At 44.6% G+C, this 17,755-nt stretch overlaps 1 protein-coding gene across 5 annotated transcripts in view; it reads right to left on the bottom strand.

Annotated features, from left to right (window-relative positions):
- Positions 1-17,755, bottom strand: part of SCML4 (Scm polycomb group protein like 4) — a 111,366-nt gene that overhangs the window by 22,949 nt on the left and 70,662 nt on the right. Inside the window, exon 1 of one of the 5 annotated variants that reach the window (XM_014478929.2) lies at positions 9,035-9,317. The exons of the other annotated variants lie outside the window; for them this stretch is intronic. The gene's annotated coding sequence lies outside the window, so the exon portion shown is untranslated. Of the gene's footprint in view, positions 1-9,034; positions 9,318-17,755 lie in introns of those variants that run through there. 5 annotated transcript variants of the gene reach the window in all.

The following is a 17,755-nucleotide window of genomic DNA, read 5'->3' as shown; positions in this document are numbered from 1 at the left end:
ATTAAAACCAGTTCTTCACAAAGTCTTCCAAAAAGTAAAAATGGAGTGCTATGGACTGAATTGTGTCCCCCTCAAATGTTCATATGTTGAAGCTCTAGCCCCCCCAGGCAACTATACTTGGAGAGAGGGGCCATAATGAGATAACTGAGGTTAATTAAGGTCTTAAAGGTAGGGCCTCAACCCAATAGTACTGATTAAAAAGAAAGTACTGACAGGAAGAGGAAGAGACATAAGAGAGTCTCCCTCTTCATACACACGCACAGAGAAGAGGCAATGTGAGGACACAGAGAAAGTGGCTGTTCACTAGCCAGGAAGAGTGGGCCACTGGAAACCAACCCTGATGACAGCTGGATCTCAGACTGCTGACATCCAGAACTATGAGAAAATAAAGTTAAAGGATAGAGGATAAGGTTTCTATTATGGAAGCCTGGCAGACTAATATATGGAGAGAATATTTCCCAACTCATTCTATGAGAACACCAATGCCCTGACACCAAAACTAGACAAAGACATCACAAGAAAACTAGAGATCAATGTCTTATTAATATGGGTACAAAAATTCTCAACAATATACTAGCAAAACAAATCCATAACATACAGAATAACTTATACATCATGGTCAAGTAGGATTTGTTTCAGGGATGCAGGGTTGGTTTAACATCTGAAAATCAATTAATGTAATACATGACATCGTCCATTAATGTAATACATGATGATGTCCATTAATGTAATATACAGCTTCCAGATATTCAAGCTGGTTTTAGAAAAGGCAGAGAAACCAGAGATCAAATTGCCATCATCCGCTGGATCATGGAAAAAGCAAGTGAGTTCCAGAAAAACATCTATTTCTGCTTTCTTGACTATGCCAAAGCCTTTGACTATGTGGATCACAATAAACTGTAGAAAATTCTGAAAGAGATGTGAATACCAGACCACCTGACCTGCCTCTTGAGAAACCTGTATGCAGGTCAGGAAGCAACAGTTAGAACTGGACATGAAACAACAGACTGGTTCCAAATAGGAAAAGGAGTACGTCAAGGCTGTATATTGTCACCCTGCTTATTTAACTTCTATGCAGAGTACATCATGAGAAATGCTGGGCTGGAAGAAGCACAAGCTGGAATCAAGATTGCTGGGAGAAATATCAATAACCTCAGATATGAAGATGACACCACCCTTATGGCAGAAAGTGAAGAGGAACTAAAGAGCCTCTTGATGAAAGTGAAAGAGGACAGTGAAAAAGTTGGCTTAAAGCTCAACATTCAGAAAACGAAGATCATGGCATCCGGTCCCATCACTTCCTGGCAAATAGATGGAGAAACAGTGGAAACAGTGTCAGACTTTATTTTGGGGGGCTCCAAAATCACTGCAGATGGTGATTGCAGCCATGAAATTAAAAGACACTTACCCCTTGGAAGGAAAGTTATGACCAACCTAGATAGCATATTAAAAACAGAGATATTACATTGCCAACAAAGGTCCGTCTAGTCAAGGCTATGGTTTTTCCAGTGGTCATGTATGTATGTGAGAGTTGGACTACAAAGAAAGCTGAGTGCCAGAGAATTGATGCTTTTGAACTGCAGTGTTGGAGAAGACTCCTGAGAGTCCCTTGGACTGCAAGGAGATCCAACCAGTCCGTCCTAAAGGAGATCAGTCCTGGATGTTCATTGGAAGGACTGATGCTGAAGCTGAAACTCCAATACTTTGGCCACCTCATGCAAAGAGTTGACTCATTGGAAAAGACCCTGATGCTGGGAGGGATTGGGGGCAGGAGGAGAAGGGGACAACATCACTGACTCGATGGACATGAGTTTGAGTGAACTCCGGGAGTTGGTGATGGACAAGGAGGCCTGGTGTGCTGTGACTCATGGGGTCACAAAGAGTCGGACATGACTGAGCAACTGAACTGAACTGACAGCATTGATAGAATGAAAACCAAAGATCATATGATTATCTCAATATATGCAGAAAAAAGCATTTAACAAAATCCAACATTTTTTCATGAGAAATACACTCAACACACTACGAATGAAAGGGAACTTCCTCCAACTGAAAAAAGGGCATTCCACAAAAAACCCTACACTTAACATTATAGTTAACGTTGAAAGATGGGACACTTTTTCTCCTAAAATCAAGAACAATGCAAAGATGTCTCTATTCTTACTACTTCTATTCAACACTGAATTAGAGGTTCCAGCCAGGGTAAATAGGTAAGGAAAAGAAAAGCCATCTAATTTGGGAAGGAAAAATTAAAACTGTTTATGTAGAAAATTCAAAGGAATCCAATAAAACACTACTGAAATTAAAAGATGAATTCAGCAAAGTTACAGGATACAAAATATGTAAATATCAATTGTACTTTAAGCTATGGTTTTTCCAGTAGTCATGTACAGATGTGAGAGATGGACCATAAAAAAGGCTGAGCGCTGAAGAATTGATGCTTTTGAATTGTGGTGCTGGAGAAGACTCTTGAGAGTCCCTTTTACTGCAAGGAGATCCAACTAGTCAATCCTAAAGAAAATCAACCCTAAATGTTCATTGGAAGAACTGATGCTGAAGTTCCCCTACTTTGGCCACCAGATGTGAATAGCTGACTCATTAAAAAAGACCCTCATGTTGGGAAAGATTGAAGGCAAAAGGAGTTGGGTGGGTAGGGGTGGCAGAGGATGAGATGGTTAGATAGCATCACTGACTCAGTGGACTTGAATTTGAGGAAACTCCAGAAGATAGTGGAGGGCAGAAGAGCCTGGCGTGCTGCAGTCCATGGGGTTGCAAAGAGTCAGACACAACAGCACACACACACAGAGAAAACTGGACCCTCCACACTGCTGGTGGGAATGTAAAATGGTACAACCTCTTTGGAAACATCCTGGCTCTTTCTCAAATGGTTAAAAATAAGTGCACCATATGACCCAGCAATTCTACTCCTAGGTATATAAATTTCCAACAAAAATGAAATTTCCACACAAAAACTTACACATGAATATTTACAGAAGCACTATTCATAAGAGCCAAAATGTGGAAACAACCCAAATAACTATCAGCTGATGAATAGATAAACAAAACATGGCATATCCATACAGTGGAATATTATTCAGGCATAAAAGTAATGAAGTATTGATCCATGCTACAGTGTGAATGAAGCTTGAACTATTATGCTAAGTAAAGAAACCAGGCCACAGAATATCACATATTAAATGATTTCATTTGTATGAAATGTCCAGGATGGGCAAATCTATAGAAACAAAAAAGTAGATTAGTGGTTGCTTAGGACCTGGGGATTGTGGGGGCTGGAGGTCCTAGCTAAGGGGTGTGCTGTGTTTGAGGTGTGGAAAACGTTCTACAACTGACTGAGGTGAGAGCTGCACAAATCTGTGATTCTACTAAAGCTGTTGAATTTAAATGGGTGAATTGTATGATACATGAATTATATCTCAATAAAGCTGTTTTTAAAAACATCGCAGAGGCCCCAGTGTTTGGCTGTGAACAGATTCCTGAGAGTGCTATGCAGTCCAGTCTGACACTGCTTTGGCTACTAGGACAGGGACGTGAGAAGCAGAGGGGAGGCCTGCGTGCCCTGTGCTCGTCTTTTGTGGCTAACGCAGTGCTGCAAGAGGTCTGCAAGAACCTGGAACCCCACACCTCTGCCTGGATGGCCTCCATTTCATCATCCCTCCTGGTCAGAAGACATCAGCGGGAAGGAGCTGGCTATAAAGCTACGGACTAGGCTGCTTCTTGAGTGGAGTGCTGAAGAGGAAGACAAACATTTTTAAGAATCTACTAATATGGCCAGCACATTCCTAGCCAGTCAGCAGCAAGGCTGCCACTCCATTCCCTTTATCAAAAAGTATTCCTAGTCTGGGATACTAATCCTTTCTGCGTCCCCAGTGGCAGGTGGTTTGGTGTATGTGAGGAAGCTACTCATAGGGTCTGGCCTGATGCTTGGCATACAGAAGGTGCTCAATACATATTTATTAAGTAGGCATTTGGGCACTAAGGCTGCTATTACAGAGAGGATGCATTAAAATTCATATTATTAAGAACTAAATATGAATGCTTCATGTAGATGCATGACAAACAATGAAAAACTCTAAAACATTTATTCTGTTTATTAAATATTTCAAATCCAAATTAAATATGCCTATGGAAGTCTGACAGTCTACAGTAGTGAATGTAGATAATTCACCAATCTGCAGTATGGCTGAAAAATACAGATGCAGATGGAATTTTGTTCTCCTATGACAACGTGTGGAGATGTGGAACAAGGGAATGTGGACTGTATTGGTTTAAAAACTGCTGACAACCATGGGTGAGATCAAAGGTAATAAAAGTCAGCTTCTGGGCTGTGATCCAAATGAATTCATCATAAAGTAAAACTGACTTGAGAGAGCGTCAAACAATAGCCCTCTACCTGGCAAAGGCTGTGCCAGTGACTCCAAAGGCGGTCAGGTGGACAGTCGTGAAGACGGATCACTAAGCCGCAGACATGGTCCCGCACAGCCTGCAGCTCCCGGGAAGCCCAGGAGAGAGCAGCACGCTCAGGTACACTCACCAGGGTGCCGTTAAGAATTGAAGAGATGCACCTGCTCCAACCCAACTAAGACAGCCTTTTCCTCACCTTTACAAATAGGGGTGCTGACACTTACATCACACCTGAGGGTAAAAATAACTGACCCAGTGAAGGCCGTCTTTCAACCACAGGACTGAAAAGGACCCTCACTGAGCACCCTGCCCAACATTTCCTCAAGTGTTAAAATGTGTCCCACTGGCCCACCAGGGGCTGATTCTTGGTGGTACTTAGGTGTATTCGTTTCCTAAGGCTGCAGAAATTACCACAAATCTGGTGACTTCAAACAACAGAAATCTATTCTCTCCTAGTTCTGGAGGCTACACGTCTGAAATCAAGGTGTTGGCAGGGTCATGCTCTCCGAAGTCTCCAGAAGAAGATCCTTTTTTGCCTCTATCTGCTTCTGGTGATAGCCAACGACCCATGGTGTTCCCTGGCTGCAGACACAGCACTCCAACCGCTGCCTCTGTTGCCACATGGCATTCTCCCTGTGTGTCTGAATCTGTGTCCACATTTCTTATAAGAATACCAGTCATTAGATTGGCACCCATAGTCCAGTGTGACCTCATCACAGCTTGATTACTGCAAAGACCCTATTTCCAAAGAAAGTCCCTTTCACAAGTATCTGCAGTTAGGACTTAAACGTGTTTCTTTTTGGAAGACACAAAAACTGGTGAACGTTATCTTTTTATGGCCATGTATTTTAGTGCACAGCAATAAAATATAATTAACCCATCAAACTATGCTTCCACTGATAAGACATCACTGCTTGAGATGACTAAAGGCTAAGGTTAAAAGAAATGAATCCATTTAAAGGAATATCTTGAGTAAATACTTCTATAGGTTTCCTCAAACAAAGCAAAAATTACGAAGGTGGTAAATTAACGGAGGAACACCTGGAGCTCACTCCAAATTCTCTCTTCAGGCAGGGGTGGTGTTTGGAATGGAAAATAAAGTAAATAGCTGAGCCTCTTATTTAAAAGCTTCCCCAAAGAGATTTTACAGTCTCCTCACAGGTCATTATGCCACAAACCTCACTGCCTAAAACTTCTTCCTTATATCTAACCCCAGTTCCTATTGCTTCAGTTAAAAAAATGACTGCTGGATACATACAGTTTATACTCTTAAAACCATTAAGCCATCCAACATACAGGGAAGATATATTACAGGTAAGCATAACTTCTAGTAGTTTAAGAACTTAATGAAGTGTGGCTCATGAATTGTTTGTTACAAAACGACTATTTGAAGAAGAAGAAGGACCAAACCTATCCTTGGAGACAGAACTATATTTTTCAAGTGGTTTTGTGGATGACTGGGGAGTGAACACCAGATGGGGCCAGCAGACCTGGGATTGTCTGGCAAGAGTGCCTTATGAAGATCCGGCTCCCACACGCAGACTCATGGCAAACCAGAGGGCTGACAGATTAACACATTCCTGGTCCTTTTCCCCCAGATGAGATGAAAGAGAAAATTCCTTCTCATCTGAAATGAGTTGTCTTGTCACCTGGCAGCTCTCATTAAACAGGAGGCAACAACCCAGCCTCTAGTTAAAGCTGTTTCATCGCTGTGGACACCAGCACAGTAGGGTGAACAGGAGGCACTCTGTGTACTTCTCTTCTATAAACCCTGCCTCTATCTAAGACACTAAGGATGCCACTTGTAAATCATGAAGTCTTTCCTCCCGGAAAAGGACTGATCTGCTTTTGTACGATTACAAGAGTGTGCTTAAATAGAAAGGCACAGGCACAAACGGCTCTCACAGAAGCCTGCCACACTTTCAGGATTTGGTGTCTTGGAAACTTTCAAAAGAGGCTTGGTGTGCCTTTTTCACCGTGGCTAGTCTGTGGACTATGGTTTCCCCCAGCTGCTACATATAAAGTCTGCCTATTAGGCCAAAGAATACGCTGCGTGCTCTGTGTGTGCTCAGTCGCTCAGTTGTGTCCGACTCTTTGTGACCCCACAGACTGTAGCCCTGAGACCAAACTATGGTGGAGGTAATGAAGATGAGAAAGACTTCTGCTTTATTGACTACGCCAAAGTCTTTGACTGTGTGGATCACAACAAACTGTGGAAAATTCTTAAGGAGATGGGAATACCAGACCACCTGACCTGCCTCCTGATAAAACTGTATGCAGGACAAGAAGCAACAGTTAGAACTGGACATGGAACAACAGACTGGTTCCAAATCAGGAAAGGAGTACTTCAAGGCTGTATATTGTCACCCTGCTTATTTAACTTCTATGCAGAGTACATCATGCGAAATCCCAGGCTGGATGAAGCACAAGCTGGAATCAAGATTGCCGGGAGAAATATCAATAACTTCGGATATGCAGATGACACCACACTTGTGGCAGAAAGTGGAGAAGAACTAAAGAACCTCTTGATGAAAGTGAAAAAAGAGAGTGAAAAAGTTGGCTTAACACTCAACATTCAGAAAGCTAAGATTATGGCATCTGGTCCCATCACTTCATGGGAAATAGATGGGGAAACAGTGGAAACAGTGACAGACTTTATTTGTTTGGGCTCCAAAATCACTGCAGATGGTGACTGCAGCCATGAAGTTAAAAGACGCTTGGTCCTTGGAAGAAAAGCTATGACCAACCTAGATAGCATATTACAAAGCAGAGACATTACTTTGCCAACAAAGGTCTGTCTAGTCAAAGCTATGGTTTTTCCAGTAGTCATGCATGGATGTGAGAGTTGGACTATAAAGAGAGCTGAGTGCCGAAGAATTGATGCTTTTGAATTGTGGTGTTGGAGAAGACTTGAGAGTCCCTTGGACTGCAAGGAGATCCAACCAGTCAATCCTAAAAGAAATCAGTCCTGAATATTCATTGGATGGACTGATTGCTGAAGCTGAAGCTCCAATAACTTTGGCCACCTGATGTGAAGAACTAACTCATTGGAAAAGACCCTGATGCTGAGGAAGATTGAAGGCAGGAGGAGAAGGGAATGACAGAGGATGAGATGGCTGGATAGCATCACCAACTCAATGGACATGAGTTTGATCAAGCTCTGGGAGTTGGTGATGGACAGGGAAGCCTGGCATGCTGCAGTCCATGGGGTCGCAGAGTCGGATGTGACTGAGCAACTGAACTGAACTGAGACTGTAGCCCGCCAGGCTACCCTGTCCATGGAATTCTCCAGGCAAGAATACTGGAGTGGGTTGTCATTTCCTCCTCCAGGGATCTTCCCGACCTAGGGATTAAATCCAGGTCTCCTGCATTGGCAGGCAGATTCTTTACCACTGAGTCACCTGGGAAGCCCAAAGAATACTCCAGAAGAGTTCAAACCTGCTCAGCCTCAAAGGATACCCCTTTGCTCCTGAATCTGCACCAGGTCTAAGCCTCCTCGTTCAGGGAACAAAGCTCTAGGGTCTGCGGAGTGTGGACTCCTCCCTCTGCCTGTGCCCCTGCAGAGGCTGGGGCAGGGTTGTCGGGGGAATGCCCCTGCATCCTCAGCTTCCAAAACACCCAGCACGGCCCAGCCTGCTGCATTTCCGGGTCAACTGAGTGCCTGGAATGTGGAGAACCTCTGAGGAGAAGCAAGAAGAGGCAGAGGTACAGGAGGGAGAAAGCCAAGAGCCAGGAAAGTCCGAGAGCAGCAGGAGTGGCCAGGGAGTTCTTTTGGGGGGTGTTGACCTATTTTCATGTAGGACACAAGACCCAAATGCTCACAGTTAAGTGAGCTTGGACTATTTAATTTATTTAAAGAATTTTTATGGCACTTAACTTGGATTCTCTAAAACAAAGCCTTGAAAAGTGGCAACACCACGATCTGCAAAATTATTCTCAAATAGGATCTCTACATGCAATAATAACCCTACACCCATCTCAGACCCTGTTCTTCCCAGCACTAAATAGTTCTCTCTCTCCCCACCCCTTCTCTATGTCTCTCTCTCTCTCTCTCTCTCTCACACACACACACACACACACACATACAGACATACTCACCCTCCATTCCCCATCTTATTTCCCCACATCAGTCACAACTTTCCAGCTGAAGGAACAGCTGCACAGAGTGAACCCTTTCCTCAGTCATCTCTATTCCTGGCAGATTGATTGCCAGCAAGTCTGACCAGCCCAGCCGGCCACACAACTCTGCCCAGGCTGGCAGGAAGGTCAGACCACGGGATCAGTGTCCAGAGGGCTCCGTGTGTGAATGCCTTGGCTCTGCTGCATAACGAGATGGCAGCACCACGGATCCCTAGCCCTGAACCCCAGATTAGAAGAGAAAGTAATACAGTCAACCTGATTACACCGCCTCTTGATTATCTGTGGGGTAACTATTCCCCTCTGCTTAATCAGGTGCCACCACCTAAGAAGCACAGCCAGTAAACTCTGAAAAGCAGGGAAAGAGACCTGCAAAAAGAGAAACAGAAAGAGCTAGGGAGGAGGGCCAGGAAACAACCGCAGGTCCCAGTAGAGCTGCCCTCCCCGGCTCAGAGCCCGACACCTGGGTTCCTACCTTGAGTGGCTGCTCCACCAGGTGCCTCACACACGCTCCTCTCCAGCACCGCAGGTGCCCAGCCCGTGCTCGGTGCTGTGGGACCTAGGGGGGACCTCTGAGGGACTGCCTGGTGTCAGAAACCCCCAGATTTCCTCTCTGCCTTCCTGCCGCCTTTCGCTGAGGTTCTCGCGGAGGTCTGCAGGTTTCCTTCTCTCCTGCTTGGTCCCGCCCCTTGTTCTTGCTCAGATAAGCTCATCGTGTTTTCCCTCAGGGCCCTCTGCAGCCTCTTGTCCCAGCCTTCCTGGTTCAAAGGGCACTGGGCCACACCACCTATGAGGCTTAGCCTTTCATTCGCCTCAATTAAATTTTCCATTAACTTGGTCTCTGGCCAGTATAGGTCTTCCCTTCAAGCTTGTCTCTAAGTTCAGATCGCTCAGCCCTCAGAATCAACCTTACGACTCCCCTCGGGTCCATTCAAGCACATTTATACTTATCCTCCCTAATGAGATGTACAGAAACCAACCGTAATTTTAATGCCTGACACCTGAACTTCTTTAGTCCTTTCTAATGTTGATGGTTTGCCTGAGACTTTGTTCTTTATGATTTAAGATCTCCCCTCGCAGAAATTTTGCCCAAAGGCAATTTGGCCCAATGTCGGCCACTTTAGAACAGTGAATGCCCTTTCAGTCTCCAGAGGAGAACAGGTTCCCTCTCTGTAGTCTTTTCTTTGCAGCTTTGCCAAGGCCTTTACCCAGAGGCTTCTGGGAATTTCCAGAAGGAGGGGGAGGGCAAGAGTGGGGGGCTTTCTGCCGTCAAGCTCTGTTTCTTCAACAACTTTTGGGTCTTTCATAGGAAACTGGGGAAACTTAGAGTGACCCTTACTCAGGAAAATGCTGGAGTCCCTGGAATAGAGGACACCATATAAATTCTGGTTCCAAATGGACATCCTGACTTTTAGGAAGGCATTCCAATATTTCTCGAGTGGGTGAAGTAGGCTGCCATGTTGTGAGCATCTCTGTGGACGGGCCTACATGGCAAGGAATCAATGGCTCATGGGAAGCAGAATCCTGCCCACAACCATATGAATGAGCTAGGGACTGGGTCCTTCCTTAGCTAAGCTCTGAGGTGCTTGCCACCTTGTGAGAGACCTACAGCTGGGGAACACAGTCAAGCTGCACCTGAATTCCCGATCACAGAAACTGTAAGATGATACATGTTAAATTAAATTTTAGGGTAATTTGTCACACAGCAATATATAAATATTACAGGTGGGAAAGGAATAATACATTCCTCTTGACTCTGCATATCTAGGTTGGAAGTTACAATTATTAATTCAATAGCAGTTAAGATGTATATGCTATTAGAATATTTAATTCTCTGTCAGGAAGTTTATGGGATTCTTTTTTTTTTCCAATTGTCAAAGGGTTTGCTACTTATGTCTGAGACCCAGAAATGACCCACTAATAGGAGAAAGTCTGTGGAATTTATCTTAGATGCCTACTGGTTTCCAAAGTTGCTTCAATTCCTCTTGACAAGGTTTATCATCTTATTCCTAGTTCTGATACATGGTCAGTAGATACTGGTGTGGATAACCTGCAGCTATTACATTAGAACCCATCACAGAGGCTCAGGGTACAGGTCCAGAGGAGCAGCCCAAAAGATAGTCTCCAGTTACAGCTCCTGTGGGCCCTGGAGATTTGGGGATGGCCACATCTCATATACTCTTCCATCACAGGCAGGAGCCTCTTTGGACAGGCCTGCCAGAGACACAGAAGGCCTTCTGCAGCTGACCCAGATGTCCCCAGCATGATCTCCAGTACTAGAGTGGCTCATGGGCGACTAATGGGTAGGGTGTCACCTGAAAGGACAGTTAGCTTCATGAAACAAAGGAAAAGATTTCCAGTAGATTTCATTATTTGAAGAGAGGCATGGCGTTGGGGTAGAGGTATCTTTTAGAGAATTCCTGAGGCCAGCCTTGTGGGAAGAAAGAGTCTACACCACCTCTTTTTTGACAGCCTCGTTTCTCCTTCTTACTCCCTCTTAGAAGGAGCTCTCCCAAACAGGAGAAAGCCTACTAGGGATTTACAACCATCATCATTCTGCTCCTCAAGTCTTGGTGTCTTTAATCCACACCATGACTTTATTTGTGACCTTGAAAGAGGAGCATTATCTTTGTTTCTTTTTGTTTCATTTTAACATTAAAATATTACCAAATTGGTCAACGTGATTCAATACTGGGTTATTTATCTCATATTGAAAGTACCTTGAGTGACTTCCTTGGTGGTCCAGTGATTAAGACTCTGTGCTACCAATACAGGGGGCTGGGGTTCCATCCCTGGTCAGGGAAGTAGATGCTACATGGCATAACTAAGAGTTTGCCCACTGCAACTAAAGATCCCACATGCCAAAACTAAAAGAGACTGCATGCCTCAACAAAGCTCGAAGATCCCGTGTGTTGCAATGAAGACCTGGTACAGCCAAATAAATGAGTAAAATACCTTGGGAGGTTCCAACAATTTAATTGGAGCATTCATTCATTCATTTAACCAATAATTATTGAATCTTTGTGCTTCCTCAATATCTGTAGGATTTGAAAGAGAACCTAAGCCTTACAATGCAAAAGAATTCAATAAATTGCTGAACATTGTAAAAATCTATTTAAGATTCTACAAAACCCAGTGTTTTACTTAGAGGTTCCTTTTTTCCCTTTTAGTTCAGTGTTTTAAAAAGTACAGACAGTATACTTTCATGAATGATATCATTGAAAATAGAATAAATAGCTTTTCCTAAATGAACTCATATAGGCATACAAGCAGAATTAAGATCAGGAATTCTACACTGGCAATCGGTCCCTCTCCCATGCTGTAAGAGCTCTGGCTGGGCTTCTCCTGAACATATCTGTCTAAAAATATAGGAAGGCCTTTGTATTTACTGCAGAACTTGTGGACATTCTATTTTTTTTTTTCCTGTGGCATATGGAACTTCCTTGACCAGAGATTGAATCTATGCCTCTTGCATTGAAAGTAGAGTCTTAAGCATAGGCCTGCCAAAGAAGTCCTGGACATTTTCCTTTTCATGTGTCCATCAAGACTCTCTCAAAGATTCTTAAAAACTGAGCTTGGCACTAATACTCTTTTCTCCTTCCAAATGACCCCAATTTCAATACATGGCTCGAAAATCAAACCACTCATTTTGTTCACATAGCCCATGGCTATACCAGGATGAACATAGCTCTGCAATATTCTGATCATTGGCCTGCACATGCCTTCCTTCATTGCTCTTTTTTTAACCCAATCATTTCATATATTATTTAAAATACTGGGTTAAACCATGCCTGGGGCTTCCCAGATGGCTCAGTGGTAAAGAATCTACCTGCCAATGCAGGAGATGCAAAAGACACTGGTTTGATCCCTGGGTTGGGATCCTCTGTAGTAGGAAATGGCAACCCACTCCAGTATTCTTGCCTGGGAAATTCCATGGACAGAGGAGCCTGGTGGGCTACAGTCCCTGGGGTCACAAAGAGTTGGACATGACTGAGTGAGCACGAAAACCATGCCTAGCATTGGTGGAGTAGGCCACTTTGTTGGATTTTGTAGGGATGAGGAAGTTCTCCTGGTGTCTAGGATGATAGGTTCTGCCTATCCTGTGGATGTCATCCAGCAATGACGCAACTAGGGCACGAGGATAAGGATGAGACACTCCTTGTGGCCAAGATATTAACCCAGAAGGAGAAAGGATAACTGATCTACCTAGAGTTCAGTTTCTGCCTGGATTTTGCTAAGTGGGCATTGGTGTTTGTTTTGTTCTTTTACATCTTTGCTAGAAGAAGTGACACAAGGGTACCACAAGCCACTTGTGAACATCCATTTTGTGTGGTCACACTTCTGAGCCAGGAAACAAGACATATACCCCACTCAGTGAGTGCTGGGTAATGGGGCCTTATCAATAGGCTTGGGAGGAAAAGCAAAGGGCCAGGGAGGAGACCTGGGCTCAGTTTCCACTTCGCTGCTGCCTTTCTGGTTGGCTTTGAACAAGTGGCCTCAGCTCTGCAGGCATCACAAGTAGAGGGAACTCAGAACACATTTGCTGTCTGGCCATATGGATGTTTCTATATAATGGAACTCATGCCACTTGGTACACTCTATTGCCTTTTAGAAATAAACAACCTTTTGGAAAGAGATATTCTCTGGATAGTCATTCTTTTGTAGAGCTATTACATTAGACAAATTTGTAGTTCAACAAAGAAGCAGATTTGATTTCTAGATGCTGGGTATGCAGAAGGTACTGTGCATGTCTGTTACTCCAAGAGTTTTCTGGTGCCTGTCTCCAAGACCACCAGCCAAGGACAAAAACATCAAGCGTCAAGAATCAATGGCCTTTCTCATCTCCCATTCTCACCATTTGTGTATCAAAAAAGCTACTCAACAAAAAGTAAACAATTTGTTCCCATCAAGTCAAACCTTTAGAAGGCAGGAAACCAATCACTAAATTAGATCTCGCAAAAGACTTCAGCTATCACATTTGTGGTTTCCAAAGAAGATCTCCCCAATGCTTGGTGAGCACAGTTTGTTCTGTTGTGTCACACCGAATTGGAGTCAGTAAAATATTTACTGCGGACTTGTGTTTCAGGCTGTCCTCAAGTTCCCACTGTCAAGTCTACCTAGGGAGATGAGGTCTGGACCTGGATTCTAGCAGTATAAGGCAGAATTAAGAGCCATGAATGCTGTGCAGACAAGGGTCTGAGAGAATGGATCCCTAGGGTCTTCTAGGGATTCTGGGAAGCTCGGAAGGCAACAAAGACCCTCCTGCCAGTGCTGGTCGGAGGTCACAGTGCTTTTCCGTGCTGCCACACTGAGAAATGTGCCAGTCATCATTCTTTTCTGTCTTTTACCTTCTTCCCCAGCACTGCAAACCTCCTTTTTCTCACCTGCATTTTCACCTGTGCCACTTTGCCTGACCACTCTGCCCCTCACACCCATGGACATCTCATCCAGCTCATCCTCAGCATCAGTGCTCCTACAGGGCGGCAGCATCCTAGAGTAGATAGGTGTATTTTACTGAAAACCTGACATAAATTTCCCTCTGTGAGCAGGACTCAGTCAGCACACACCTTCTCATTCCTTGTGTTCCTAAGCAGCAACGGCACAGGACATCCCCTGGGAGCCTGTCAGAAACACAGGCTCTCAGCCCACTCCAGCCATCCTGAGCCAGAGTCCATATTTCATCAAGATGCCCGGGTCGTTCCAGGGCACAGTCAAAGTGGAGAAGCACTGGCTAAAGCTTACTTATAACAGACCTTTTCCCCCCAACATTCAAAGTGAAGTTTCTCAGTCATGTACAACTTTCTGTTATCCCATTGACTGTAGCCTACCAGGCTCCTCCATCCACGGCATTTTCCAGGCAAGATTACTAGAGTCGGTTGCCATTTCCTTCTCCGGGGGATCTTTCCGACCCAGAGGTTGAACCCAGGTCTCCCGCATTGCAGGCAGACACTTTACCCTCTGAGTCACCAGGGAAGCCACCATTCAAAGGTAAAGTAAAATTGTTATAAATGCAAATCCAGAACCAAAAATGTTATCAAATCCATGTTTTTGCTTCCACTTTCCTAAAGCACCCAGAGAGCTGCTCTCCACCAGATAACATGAACATTTGGTGGTCAGTTAATAGACATAGAGGAAAATGACTGAACTTCCCAATCTCAAGCCAAGAACTCCACGGTCCAGACTGAATTCAGGCAGCTGAATGGGTCTGAAGCTGGTTTTCCCTGAACACAAGAGAAAGATCATTTGGTGAGAGAGTTTATATTTGAAAGGTCTGAGGAAGAGATGTGGAAGAAGCACGCTCTCTGCTCCACTGTGAGCCCTTCTACCTTGGTATCCTCATCTTCCCTCCTGGGGGATCCCACCACAGGGCTCCTGGGGGCCCTCACCTCTTACTATCTGCGGCTCTTCTCTGCCACTCCCAGCTGTGACTCTCAGCTTGGAAGGGACCAGAGAGGACATCTTGCTCTTACATCCTCTGGATGCCTGAGTTCAGCCTGACGGCCCTGACAAGTGGACATCTGCTTTTGTCACCAGTCATGAGGAGATCACACCATCCAAGGAGCTCCATCTACTTCTAACCAGTTTTGACTTTTCAAAGATCTTTACAATGTCAATGCCACCTGACTCCCGAGGGAGCCATCTTCTGAGAGTTCCACTGTGTTATTCAGCTTCCAAGTCCTTTACCTGGGAGAGTACTCCTTACACCCACACTTCTCAAACTTTAATGTGTCTTTAAACACCTAGGATCTGTTGCGAAGGAGTGAGGGAGGGCTGTTGAGCTTTTCCTTTCTCGGCTGATGGTGATGCTCCTGACCAGAACTTGAGTGACAAGACTTGAAGGTTAATTAAGTATATCTTCAGGACCACAGAGGACAAATCCATGTGACCTGGTGTCACATCCTAGAACAGAAAATCATTTCTTTCCCAAATCATCCTTTTTTAAAAAAACAAAACAAAACAAAACCACAAACATCTTAGTTTCTGTGACAGTTCCTTGTGTGTCCTGGCTTTGTATTTTCTTAACTGTCTGATTTACTGTCTTCTGGAAATGCCCTAATGAATGCTGACAAACCCTCTAACTGTGTGGCACCAAGCCTGGAACACTCCAGCTTTGAATGAACAACCTTGGGGCAGAGCAGGATCTGGTTCAAATGAGTTCAAGACTGTATGATCTTGTTTAGGAATAACATGGATATGAAGCCTTAAGTCAACAAAGACCTCCAGCCCTTCCCTCATAAATGCACCTGCCTTTCTTGCCACAATGGTGGGAAAGTGGGTAATAAACTAATTCCTCATCCAAGGTAATAATAACATGATATGTTATCCTTTAAGGGAACTTTGGGGCTTCCCAGGTGGCACTAGTGGTAAAGAACTCACCTGCCAGTGCAGGAAACATAAGAGACATAGGTTTGATTCCTGGGCCAGGAGGGTCCCCTGGAGAAGGGCAGAGAAACCCACTTCAGTATTCTTGCCTTAAGAATCCCATGGATGGAGGAGCCTGTTGGGCTACAGTTCATAGGGTCGCAAAGGGTCGGACATGACTGAAGCGACTTAGCATGCACACAAAGGAACTTTGACAAGGCAGTCCTAAAGAGGCAATGTCTTATTCTAAAGGCAAACTCTTTAATGGTATCATCCTAGGCCCCATGGAGACAGGTAGGAGAGACATGTGCCAGAGGGCTGCTCAGAGCCTACCATGCCATTGCTGCTTCTTCCACCCTCTCCGAGGCCCCGAGACACATGAAACACACAGCACTTGGTCCTGTAACACCTAGGGCATAAGGAGCAATTTCCACAAAGTTGGTTGATTTGGAGCAATTCATTTTTTCAAAGCATCCATGGGCTGGGGAAAGGTTCTTGACGACAACTGAAGTAATTGCTTCTAAAGCCACAACACCTAGGAAGGAAATCAGCTTTAGGTAGAAATACCTGCCCCAGTCAAGGGAAGAAACAAGGTGGCTACTTCCAGGAAAAAGACAGGAACTTCACTCAGCATGGTGAGTTTGGAAGGGGAGAGAATATGGTGGAAACCAAGGCAAGGGTTTCTTCAATGATCACTTAAGGAAAGCTGGAGGGGGGTTCCTGGGACAGGATGTTAACATGAAATTATTTTAGTTTTAGTTTTGGCTGAAGCTGCACGACAGTAGGCTCCCCATACAAGAGTCAAGTGTGGAAATCTTGCAAAAAGAGATAGAGGTGGTGGGAAGCCAGTTTTACAGCTGTAGATGACCACCCACGTGCAGCAGCGCACCCAACTGCAGAGGCTGAAAAGCAGGTTGAATAGAAGACAAATTGTGGAGAAAAAACTGTCCCATGTTCCCATGGGCTTCAGTGTGGCCCTGTGAGTAGCTTGATCTCCGACCCTGGAGCTCAAGAGACAGAAAGTATTATTGTTTCATTTCCATGAGAAAAAAGTCTGATGGAAGAACAAAGGAGAGGTGCTGCAGAGATCAGCCCGCAGGCCCTGAGTCTGTTTGCGCAAAGGATGTGTGAGTGTTTCTAAGAGACCAGATCTGAAGTGAGATCAGCTTAGATCCTTTCTATGGGACTATCTGGAGGCACAAGGGGCCTCAGGAAAGAGAAGCCAGAGATTTACCTGCAGATGCCTTGAGGCTGTGGGAAGAACTGTAAATGATCAGCCAGAGAAGAGTTGCCTTTGTCTTTGACAATGAACGTGCAGATGAGAGATGGGGACTCTCCAAAGGACTCATGGAAACTGTCAGATTTCATTTTCTTGGGCTCCAAAATTAATGCGGATAGTGACAGCAGCCACAAAATTAGAAGATGCTTCCTCCTTGGAAGAAGAGCTATGACAAATCTAGACAGTATATTAAAAAGCAGAGACATCACTTTGTCGACAAAGGTCCATAGTTAAAGCTATGGTTTTTCCAGAAGTCATGTATGGATGTGAGAGTTGGACCATAAAGAAGGCTGAGCACCAAAGAATTGATGCTTTCAAACTGTGGTGCCGGAGAAGACTCTCGAAATTCCCTTGGACAGTAAGGAGATCAAACCAGTCAGTCCTAAAGGAAATCAACCCTGAATATTCATTGGAAGGACTTATGCTGAAGCTGAAACTCCAACACTTGGGGCACCTGATGTGAACAGCTGACTCGCTGGAAAAGACTCTGATGCTGGGACAGATAGAGGGGAAGAGCAGAAGGGAACAATGCAGGATGAGATGGTTGGATGGCAT

Source organism: Bos mutus, chromosome 9, assembly GCF_027580195.1.
Source record: "Bos mutus isolate GX-2022 chromosome 9, NWIPB_WYAK_1.1, whole genome shotgun sequence".
NCBI lineage: Eukaryota > Metazoa > Chordata > Mammalia > Artiodactyla > Bovidae > Bos > Bos mutus.
Note: the sequence above shows the minus strand (reverse complement) of the source record. Positions and strands in the feature narration are given on the sequence as shown.